The sequence below is a fragment of the Rattus norvegicus genome, chromosome 19 (genome assembly GCF_036323735.1).
Source record: "Rattus norvegicus strain BN/NHsdMcwi chromosome 19, GRCr8, whole genome shotgun sequence".
Classification (NCBI taxonomy): Eukaryota; Metazoa; Chordata; class Mammalia; order Rodentia; family Muridae; genus Rattus; species Rattus norvegicus.
Genome location: NC_086037.1, coordinates 17652303 through 17664566, shown reverse-complemented (window position 1 = coordinate 17664566; position 12264 = coordinate 17652303).

Genomic DNA, 12264 nt, shown 5'->3' with positions numbered 1-12264 from the left:
GCCAATCCACTTCAGGGATTTTTGTTTGTTTGGTTGGTTGGTTTGGTTTAATTTTCATTTACCTTTTTACTTGTTATTTTATTTTTGGCTATTTTTTATTAATCGGTTATTTTATTTATTTACATTTCAACTATTGTCCTGCTTTCCACACTCCCCTCATCATATTTACATCCCATTTCTGCTCAGCTTTGCCTATGTGACAGTGCTCCCCCACCCACACATATCCATTCCCACCTCACACCTCTAGGATCTGCCTTTGGTGGGGCTACAGGCCTCACCTTGAACCATAGAGCATCCTTGCATACACTTTGGCTGGCAGTTTGGCCCCTGGGAGCTTGGGGATTAGGGAAAGAAGATCTGTTCAGATATTAAAGCCAATGATTGCTGCATTCTCTTCTTTTTCTGGTTATAGGTGAAATTATGTTTGTGTGCTTCTCTTTTTTTAAATTATTGAGAGAAGATTAATTTCTTGGTTTTTCTTGGGTATAGTTCAGTTTATTGTCTTGGAGTTTTCGTCCTGTTAGCCTCTGTTGTGCTTTCTTACAGAAAAGAATTGTTTAAATTTGGTTTTGTCATGAAATATCCTGGTTCCTCCTTTTATGGTGATTGAGGATTATGCTGGATATAGGAGCCTGTGTCTGCAGTACATCTGCCCAAGATTTTCTGACTTTTAGAATCTCTGTTGAGAAGTCTGGTGTAATTCAGATACGTCTGAATTTATTTGTTACTAGATATTTATACCTTACCCCTTTTAATGTTCTTTCTTGATCTGTGCATTTAGCGTTTTAATTATTATGTGAATGGAGGAATTTTTCTGGTACAATTAGTTTGATGTTCTGTAGGCTTGTTGTACCTTTATGGCCTTTTCTTTCTTTACCTTATGGAAGTTTGCTGCTATGATTTGTTGAAGGTGTTTACTGGATCTATGAACTAGAAATCTTAATTCTTTTCTCTATCTATTATCCTTAGGTTTCAACATTTAATTGTGTCCTGAAATTCATGGATGTTTTGGATTCAATAAACCATACATGTTTATCTGAGATGTGTGTTTTGTGCTTTGTGGGATGACCTCCTTGACCCCAGGCTGCATGAAGAATCTCAGTTGACAATGGGGACATAAATTATGAGTATGTGTAGCAAGACCCAGGCCTCTTCCAGGTTCTTAGATATTAACTGAGAACCTCAAATACAGTAGTGATGTGATAGTGTGGTGTGAATCTAGTTACTATTCTCTATTTTGATATAGATGACTCTTTTTGTGTCATGGTCAGCTTATAATGACTAGAAGACCTAAGCTTGAGAATAACCAAAGACTACATTGCTACTCTAGCAGCTGAGCTTTTAAAAGTCCTGGTGTGACAGCAACTGTTGGTGGACATTCTGGATTATTCCTTCTGTACTTTAACTCTCTGTGTCACTTCCACCATCAGTAAGTTAGTTCAATTCCATAAATTGGAAATCCATCACCTGGAAGAAATACTCTTTTTTTTTAAGATTTATTTATTTATTTATTTATTTATTTATTTATTATATACAAGTACACCGTGACTGTCTTTAGACACACCAGAAGAGGGCATCATATCTCATTACAGATGGTTGTGAGCCATCATGTGGTTGCTGGGATTTGAACTCAGGACCTCTGGAAGAGCAGTCAGTGCTCTTAACCACTAAGCCATCTCTTTAGCCCAAGAAATACTTTCTGAATATGATCTGAGATTGGCCATGGAAAAAGGGTAGCTTGAACTGTCCCACCTGGGTTCTGGGCCTGCACAGGCCTGCTCTCCAAAAGAAACCTGTGTTCACAGCTGTTGGCTGGCTAAGAAAGATTTCACGAGACGTGATACACAGCCCTCGGACTTCTGCTTCAGTCATCTGCACAATTTTTCCCGGACGATATCCTCATACCTCCAGCAGGCGGGTGATGAAGCTGTCTGCTCTCAGCTCCCCTTCAGCCATTTTGTGGGCACCAGACTCTCCTCCCTGCAGCAGGAACAAGGGCTTCTCCATGGTGGCTGCAGCAGCAGTGGTGGTTTGGCATTCTCACCTAGAAGGCCCTATGCCTTTCTACCCCAGTTCCAACTCAGCTCAGGCCCGGGCCTTCCCCCATCCACTTCCCACGGAGCAGGGAGAGCAGCACCCACTACAAATAAAAGGGAAGCCCTTGGTCCTGCCAAGACTGAACCCCCAGTGAAAGGGATTGTTGGGGGGAGGGTGGTAATGGGAGGAGGATGGGGAGGGGACACCAATAGAGAAGGGGAGGGGGAGGGGTAAGGGGGATGTTTGCCTGGAAACCCAGAAAGGTAATAACAATTGAAATATAAATAAGAAATACCCAATTTAATAAAGATGGAGAAAAAAAGATAAAAGTGTCACACATTTAAAACAGAAGAATATGGACCCTAATTTTAAAGGACAGTTCTGTCAATTAACTAAACCTTTAAGGAAGCTCAGAAAATCAGGCCAAACAATATTTTCTCGGTTTATGTATCTGTAATGTCGCATAAATAATAATGTCCGTTTCTTGCTGTTGTGGAGGGAATTAAATAGATAATATGTAATCATGGAAATTTTGAAGTACCATCCATTTTTCTGTTCATTAAATCACTCTTCCTCATTTCATTGATCAAGTATGTATGTTTTCTTTTCATAGTTACATGTATAATAAAACCAGCATAAAAACCTTCAGAATTGTATAAGCTTTCACTTTTAACAAATTAAATTAGTTGTTCTTTGTATTTCTGCTGAACATTTAAATGTTCTTTATATGTCCCAATGCAAGTTTATTAGGTACCTATAAACTTTAAACTCTGTTCCTGAGAGCATGAGTACTATTTAATCATATAGTAACTACACTCAGGCTGTCTTTGTATTAGAACCAATTATATCAGACTCTAAGAAAAATTACTATTGCGTAAAAGTTTGTGTGTGTATGAGTGTGAGTGTCTGTGTGTGTGTGTGAGTGTGTGTGTGTGTGTGTGTGTGTGTGTGTGCAGTACATGACCAAACAACTTTCAGGAGCCATTTCTCTCCTTCTGTCATGTGGGTCCCAGGATGTAACCCAGATGTTTGACTTTGGCAATAAATAATATTACCCACTAAATAAATAAATAAACAAACAAAAAACAAGCCACAAATCAACTTTAAAAGTAAAGGCCAGAAGTTCACAGAATAGTAGCATTGGCCTTACCATATCCTTTCTTTGGGGATGGGAAAATTAATGTTCTGAAATCCATGACTTTCAGGAATTGTGATATTCATTGAAATTCAATTCCTTTGCAGATGCTCCAGTTGTTGTGGCCAATTGCTAGAAAGGTCAACTTAAGCTTGCAGGACCCCCACCATCCCTCCCCCAACCCCACCTCCACAGAAAGCTCAAAAGACACTGCCCAGATCTTACTCCACATTCCCCAGAACCACTTTCTTTGTCCATCATTTCCTTGAGACGAAAGGTCAGATCCTTCACCCTAGTCTCTCCACAATTGACATTTGCCCTCCCAAAACACTTCTAAGACTGGAAAACATGTCTTAGGATGTATCTGCCAGACTCGGACTGAGAGAAACTAGGGCACTGGTTGTCACTACAACATTGGGGACAGAGGACGCCAAGAACTCTCTAGGAGACAATAGAATGTCCAAGAAGGGACAGCTGATGTCAAGGGGAGCAGACTTTGCCTCCCTGCTAATGTTCTCCCTGTACTGAGCATAATCTGAGGTGCCCTTTCCAGGAGACTTTCCTGGGGTAGAGCCACTGAGCATCTCCTGCTTCCAAAGCCAAATTTTCCTCTAGGCTTGATTATAAAAACCTTAGTAATTCCTATGCATCTAAATGAATGTTTCCTTCCAAATCCTGCCCAAAAATGTCTCATCCTAACTCAAATTATCCTTCTTCACCAATATTAGCCATTAAAAATTCCTGAGAAATAATACCAGTTTGAATATGCACTCAAAATGTTCTCCTGTCTTATTATGTACAGGTGCTTGAAATCACATCAAGAAATAGCCTGCATCGAAGGTTGCAACATGGGTGTGTGTTAGGGGAACACTCATGAAGCCTTGTGCTTAGCATTCAACGGTTGCCACAAGTTTCCTTATGAGGAAGACTTGAAATCATTATGGTGCTAGAAACAGTGTGCAGGCCAGTTGACAGAGGAAAGTGAAACATTAGAGCCACCATTGAAGGCTCCTGTTGGGCCCTACCTTGGTGTTTCCCTCCCCCCTCGCTGAGCCTTTCAGCCTGCTATAGGAAGAAATTGTTTACACCTTTGACAGCTGCTCTTAGCCCCTGATTTGGGGCTGGGATTTTCCATGGCACCCTTCCTCCCCACTGAGCTTTCCTGCTTCTTGTTTTTAAGAAGCTGTTTATGCCCCTGATTGGGCTGGAACTTTCACCTCACAGACTTGTCCTATTTTCCTGTTTGGGGATTTTCACCTGCCTTGTTGTTTTTCCACGGCTTTTGCCTCTGGTATATAAGGAGATCTCAGTAAAGCCTTGGTGGCACTCGCTAAAAAGGGGTGACCCGTGTACGTGTTTTCTTTCAACCCCACAAACCTACACCCGATATTCACACACTGTCGGCGCAGGCACTGACAATAGGTATCACAATAGATACTAGTAACTAGATTTAACCAAACTATCACGTTAATGCCATATTTCGTGGTATTTTTTTTTTTTGCACTCCTAGAACCTGGAAGAGGCTTGGGGTTTTCTAATCCTACTCATAATTTATTATCCTTCCCAACACTATGTGCTTTGTTCTGTTAATGCAAACAGCGCCATCCAATACCTAGTTTATTTTCTACTGACATGTGTGACATGAGACAAAACAGTCCCTGTCATCCCTCACCTGAATAAACTTCCTTAGAGGACAGTGTAGTTGGAGGGTCCTTCTTTCCTCTCCAAGATCGAGAAACATTTCCAGTCTTCAGACAAGTGTGTCAGCCATTGTCCAGTGACTGTCTTGAGATGTCCACAATGTCAGCTGAGTGTCGTCATCCAGCCTGCCCTGTAATTGTTGTAGATGATTAATAGGGTTCCAGCCCTAGGATTTAATTCAGTGCTACAGTACTTGCCAAACATGCTCAAAGCCCTAGCTGCCACCCTAGTCCTGTGTGCTCTAGAGAAAGAAAATAAAGAACCACATTGTCTATCAAGTTTCTCCTCCAATAGAAGGAGAATCTGCATCGGGTCTTTTAAGTAACTCTAAGCCCCAGCTTCCCCACAGCTCCCTCCATCGATTGCACTATTGGTGCATTTTCAGTAACGCTCACTTTATTTTTGGTGTGCAAAGAATATGCACCATGTCAGTAAAGTGTGTGTTTGTGTGTGTGTGTGTGTGTATGTGTGTTCATCCATGAACTCACTATAAATTATTATCAAATGACCCAGAAGACCGTGGAGAAACCTGTCGATGTGCCTGCAGAATTATGTTACTACCGTTCCATGGCACCTTGCAGGGAACACTGAAATAGTGGGCCGCTTTTATAGAGCCTAAAACCAGGCTATGCATGGTTTTCGGTGAGATTGTGATGTGCAACACCACAACAGAGATCAGCAGAAGCTTCATTTATTCCATGCTGCTGTTACCAAGTGAGGCAAAGCCTCATCCCATAGAGAGTCTGGTAGGATCTGATGAAGGGCAATAAACTCAGGGTTGAAATCAAGCCTTTAGAAACAAAGAGAAAAATACAAAGTCAAGGAAAGCAAGAGCTGTCTTTTCTTCCTCTTTTTTTTTTTTTTTGAGATGATCCACAAGAGAGACAACCCCTTCCTCAAACTAACAATGCACAAGAGAGACAATACATGAATTAAAAATCAGAAATGAAATGAGGGACATAACAACAGACACGGAGCAAATTCCAAAATCATTAGTTCTTACTCCCGAGGACTTTACGCCAGAAAACAGAAATATTTATTCGATATTGTTGATTTTGTAGACAGATAACAATTACCAAAGTTAAATCCAGATCTGGGAAGGTATCTGAATAATACCCCTAAGAAAATAGATACACTCATTAAAGGTTGCATACATTATATATTATATTGCTTTCTTTTTGCATGATTAAACCCCTTCAAGGACATTTAGCTATGTTATAGAAAGTGTTACTTTTAAAAGAAAAGGACAAAGAGAGAAATTGTGGAGTCACTGAGATACACTTCCCAGACAGGATCAAGGAAAGACGGCTGAGAGATGCAAGCAGGGGCTGCAATGCTGCCCTTGAGAAGAAAATGTTTTCCTCACTTTACCTTACACTATGTTGTACTATGTCCTATTTTGTGGAAGCGGCTCTCATGCTCTCTGGGTTATGACAAGTATATTGTGATACTAGGAAGAGGGGTGACTTGCTATACAGATATTTTAAGGAGAAGCCTTTGCTTAGTCTCACTTCTTTGCCTAGTCTTGCCTCAGTCGTTCCTGATATCATGGGAATAACGATCTTAGTATATCTTGCCAAAAGGGAAAGTGAGGTAATCCATATTCATGCCTGTATAAGGGTTAATAAACTTGCAGCTGCATGCAGTTGCATCTGCCTTTGCTTTGCATCCCCTGTGTCCTGGTTATTTGTGACCATACCTGGGCCCCCAACACACTAGATGTTGACAAGCATCACCCTTCTCACTGTCAGGTTTATTTTCTTTCTTTTTTGAAATCTATGATGTGGAGGCGTATTACAGCAACAATATGAAATATCAGGCAGGCATGTATGAAAATTGCTGTGTTTAAGCTAGGTGTGGGGACAAGTCCTCAAAAGGAGCTGTTAAGATGGGAAACACATAATGCATTTGTTGCTGGAATTGAGTTGCCTCAGCTGTGTTGCTCTGCCTGCTCAGTGTCCATTCAACATCACTCTGTTTCTACAGAGGAACTCAAGGTTTGCCCCAGCCGCCTGTGAGCTGTGATATGGGCAGAGAAAGGCCAGGACACTGTGGTGATTTCCCACTCCTCAGTTATGCTGAATTTTCCACCACTGTACTTGTATACACAAGTCCAGTGTGGTCAGTTATTATAGATATTTGTCATTTCTTACAGAGGGCAACTATGATTGACTACACCCAATTCTACAAAAAACAAAATTCAGGAAACCTGGCCGTTGGCAGCAATGAATCAAGAAATATCTAGGATGGTGGGACATGAATTCTGCCAAGCAATGAACTCAGATAGGTGGGGTTGTGAGGAAGATGTATGGTTGAATATCCCAATAGATTCACGTTGTATCATCTTGATTTAATCTAAGGACAAAGAAGTGCAGTATCTCTGATGGCTTTCTTCTAACCCCTTGACAGGTTAAGTGGGGTTTGACCTCAGTTCTTCATTCTTCTTGCTGGGGCAGCAACACTCAGGGAAGCTTGAGATTGCCATAGGCACAGTATTAGGCTAGAAATGCTGAGTAGGTGATACTAAGTTGTTCAGATGGTGATACCCATTTCATTTGTTCTTAACGTGGACCTAAGGAAAGACAGATCAAGGTCCTTAGAATAAAAAGATCATTTCCAGTTTTTTTCTACCTTTCCTGAATGAAAGACTGGTTGGCAGAGAATGGTAAAAATTCAAGAATTGGTAGATGATGCTTTGAATGAAGGGTGGGTTTCTGTGCTGGTTTTAGACAGGTTCTCAATTACCCCATCTTGTTCTCTACATTGCTCGTCAGGTTCACTTTGAGCTCAAATAAAGCTGCTTCTACTTTCCAACAGGTAGTCTTACAAAGGGGCCTCCAAGGACTGTGAGGACAGCATTAGCCAATGAGAATTGAGGTGTGTAACCCACAACTATAGCTTTATCTGAAAGACCCTCAGACAGAGGAGACTCTCGCTCCAGTCCTGAGGACAATCACCACCCCATGAACACACAGGACTCAGTCTTGATGTAAAAACAAGAGGTTTACTTTGGGATACCAATGCACTGGGGCTCGACACGGTCCTCACGAGGAGGGATGTGAGGAGCCTCAAACAACAGAAATGTACAGCTTAAACAGTCATTTATGATCACACAGTTTCATTAGCTCAGCTATTTCAGTGCCAAGGATAACTAGGCAGATGTTTCTCGTCCTGGGATAAGGCCGTAACCACATCAATGTAGCTATTTCAGTAGGAAGGATGTCTGACTTGATATATGTTTTCTTATCCTGGGGTTCCCAGGACAAGGACCAAGGATATCTGTCTTGGCAGGTGTTTCTGTTCTGGGGTTCCCAGGACAAGGCTATAGCGATGTCAGCCTATAGCACAGCTGCATTCAGTACCAAGGACATCTCACTTCTATAGTGATCAGTCAGCTTCCCAGAGATGTTTCCTGTCTTGTAATTGCCCTGCAGTAAATATGTTCTATACCCTCTGTTCTTATGGTCGGGCAGCTTCCTAGAGAGTGGGTGGGAATGTGCTTTCTGTACTTTCTGGTCTATTGTCTAACGTCTAGAGGCTAAGCAAGGGCCAGCTTAAAAGATTCTCATGCTTAAGAAATGGCTGTACTGATATCAAACGGGGATCTTTCATATCCACTTTCTTCCAAGTCTACCAGCCATCTCAGATTGGTGGTGTAATATGCCTGACAATCAGGACACAGAAAAATAACTTGATACACAGCAAGGACATGGCAATCATATCCTGTGTCGTTATGTATGTTCTGGATGAGGTTTGTTAAAATGACAATATTGCACAAAGCTTTATATAGGGCCCATCAAATTAAGGGTCACTATGCACTGTCATAGCTAAAATGGCCTGGTCAGAAGTGACCACTGGATCACTCTTCTGTAACTTCACATGAGAGGCTTGTGCTTTTTGTGTTTTTTATTTTTGTGGTTTTTTTCTTATTTATTTATTTATTTATTTATTTATTTATTGATTGATTGATTTATATGTTGTCAGGAAGATAGTTCAAGTCATGGATCTGCCCCCAAAATCTGAGCTTTGCCTCTAATACTGTAAACAGTATTAGTGTATGCATTCAATAAAATAACTGGCTTTTTTTTTTAGTACGATACATGCTTTTGTGTTTTGTGGGGTGATCCATGAAACAGGAGTGAAGATGCTTGTTTCTTACTCTGTCCACTGAGTTATGTCTCTAGGCTTCTCCTACTCCTTTGGCTGCATCCCCCCCCCCACATCTGCTGACTATTTTATTTTTCAGATGAAATCACACGTTATAGCTTAGAGAGGCCTGTAAGCAATCCTGCTTTGGTAACTTAAGTGCAAAGAGGAGAGCCCCACACTCAGTCTGAGGGTGCATTCACTGGTGGATCCAATATTTCAGTTTCCTCTCCTAACAGATCACCACATTGTTGCCAGGACCATAATGAATGCAATTCTTTCTCCTAAAGAATCTGGTGGCAACTGTCAAATGTTAAGCACAAAGCTTCAGGTTGTACCTATAACACACACCCACATTGCCACCTATCCTATAGGCTATTTCTGGGTGTGATTTCATGCACCTGCACATGATGAGACAGGAGACCTCTTTGGCTACTTATAGGAACTGGTGTGATTTCTCAGTAATCTTTAATGGGTAATATTGCTGACTAAGGAGAATTTGAGGTAGGATGAAACATTTCTGTGCAGGGATTGGGGAGGAAGCACTCATTTAGATACACAGCAATGACTTAGGTTTTTCCAATCAAGCCTAGAGCCAAATTTGGCTTTGGAAGCATGTGGTGCTCAGTGGCTATGCCACAGGGAAGTCCCCTGAAAAGGGTCCATCAGCTTTTGCTCAGTACAGGGAGAACATTAGCAGGGAGGCAAAGTCTGTTATCCATGACATCAGCCGTCCCTTCGTGGACATTCTATTGTCTCCTAGAGAGACCTTGGAATCCCTGTGATGTCACCAGTATCGTTGTGACAACCAATTCCCTACTTTTTCTCTTAGTGTCCAAAGGATATATCCACAGACATGTTTTCCCGTCTTTGTAGGTGCTTTGGGAGAGTTGATGTTGATAGAGAAGAGTCTAGAGTGAAGCAAACGAAACCTAAAGGTAATGATGGACACATGGGGAATGTGGAGTAAGTTCTGGGCAGTGTATGTTGATCTTCCTCTCAGGGGTGAGTGTGGGGGCCTTCAGCTGGCCTTTATAGCAATGGGCCACAACCACTGGAACATCTCCACAGATATTGAATTCCATGATGATCACAATTCCTGAAAGTCAAGGTTTTCACATCATTAGTTTCTCCATAACCACATGGAGGATATGGCAATGCCTATGCTATTATTGGGTGAACTTCTAGTCTTTACTTTTACAGTGCATTCGGTATGTTAAATTGATATTATAACACCACCAGGAGTCATGGAGGGTATAACTTTTCTGAATTAAACAGGGCATCAATGTACTTCACTTTCATTGCTTCTTTAAATTCAGTGACTATCTGACAGTAGTAAGAGGGAGAGAACTGTGCTCCTGGCCATGACCTTATATTCTTAGAACTCCTCTGACTACCTCTGGCTGACGGGGCCAATCTTACCTTCATATATTAGAGGTTCTGTGTGGCAGATATTTTTCTACAGTAGCCAAACTATATGGAGCAGGTAGAGAAAGAGCCTGTAACCTATTGGCACTTCTGGGGCATTTGTCATTTCAGTAGGGGGAATTAATAAGTCTGTTGACCATGTCCTCCCCCTACATGACTTTTTAATGCAAAGTTATTGGACTAGAGTAACAGTGTAGGATATCTGAGTTTCCCTGATCAATCAAGTCATTGTGGATGCTGAATTGATGATCTGACTTCTGAAACCAGAGGGGTGAGGGTCCTGAAACCAGGTTGTAGCCTGCGTACCTGATAATAATCCTGGAGAAGGCATCTCTCTGGTACTTGTAAGCCTGTGTGGGCGGGCATAGGGAACACCTGGCTGCTTACATCTCTTAGTCTCTATATAGTAGTGGGGGGACTGTGATCCACTTAGGATGCCTCTTACACAGACCAAACTTCTTGCAGTGACACTGGCTTCCAAGCATGTTCTCCTGTTTAGACCTCACTGTGGTCTGTGTATGCTCTATGCATTCACCCCATGCGGGTTCACTTGTGTTCTTCTACCTACAGAGGCCTGCAGACAGACGTCATCCCCTGAAAATATCCTAAACAAGGTGCAGGACAACGAGGAAGAGGAGAGGCTGAATAGAGAACTGGAGCTAACTACCAAGGAGAGAAATGAGCTGACAGATCGCCTCCTTTATGTGACAGGTGGATCCATGAACAAGAGGTATGCATTGCTCCAAACAAAGGACCTTGTTCTAAACCTCATCTCCCATAGAGAGGAGATTCAGAACCTGACCCTTACTGAGGAGTGAGTTTGGACATGGACTCTCTGATTCTGCCTGTTGAAAATCTGAATTTGTGATCTGAGTGAAGAATTCAGGGATAAAGTCACTGGAGCATGAGTTCCCAGTGTACAATTGGAAAGCCCTTGACTAGTGGCAGCTTTGCAAGGTTCTAGGTGCTGTGAGTTTGTGGACAGTGTTTGTACTTGCTAGGAATGTGACTGAACGCTATCATCTCATGGCAGCACCCTTAGGTAACAGGTCCCACATTGTTCATCTCCATGCTTACTAGAAGGCCTGAGGCTCTGGCCTGTTCCTTCTTGTCTGTGTGCCTTAAACACTGAGACAGTAATGGTGCATACATTTCTAATGATTCTCATTGTGCTCTTTCCATATTTGTCTCTCTTTCTCATTCTCTGAGTCTGTTTAATTTTCTTTTCTTGTGGGTGTGTCCCAGTTTGTGTGTCTGTGTGTGCACAGGTCTGCATGCATATGCACAACTTTTATATGTTTCTGTGTCCCTCCACCCTTGGAATTTAGGGGTCTGTTTTTTGACCTCAGGATATACCTGTATAATAGTTTCATGGAGGTGTAAGTACTTTATTTTGGAAGCCCCACTTTCAACAGTACAGTTCTTTGCCTGTGTGGTCACATTTGTCTATACATTTGTATGCCTTGAGCAGATTATAAGTTTGTGGCAATATCTGGTCTCATCTCCAGAATTATGTGTACTGTCTGCCTCTAGAATATTAGTTATTCGGCTTGTAGCATTCCACTTGTCAAAACAGGAAAAATGAAATCAGAGGTTTCTGGATGTGTGTGTGTGTGTGTGTGTGTGTGTGTGTGTGTGTGTGTGTGTGTGTGGTTTGGTAAGCTCTGTGGCCTAGGCTCTTGACAGCATAACAGGTTTGAATGCAGATCCAGCCCTCCTGATTGAAAAAAGTGAGCCAGGGAACCCTTTATCTGGGTGCTTAGCTTCTGTTGTCCTGGGCACACAATTCCAAGTTTCTGAAGCTGAAGAATTCAAAT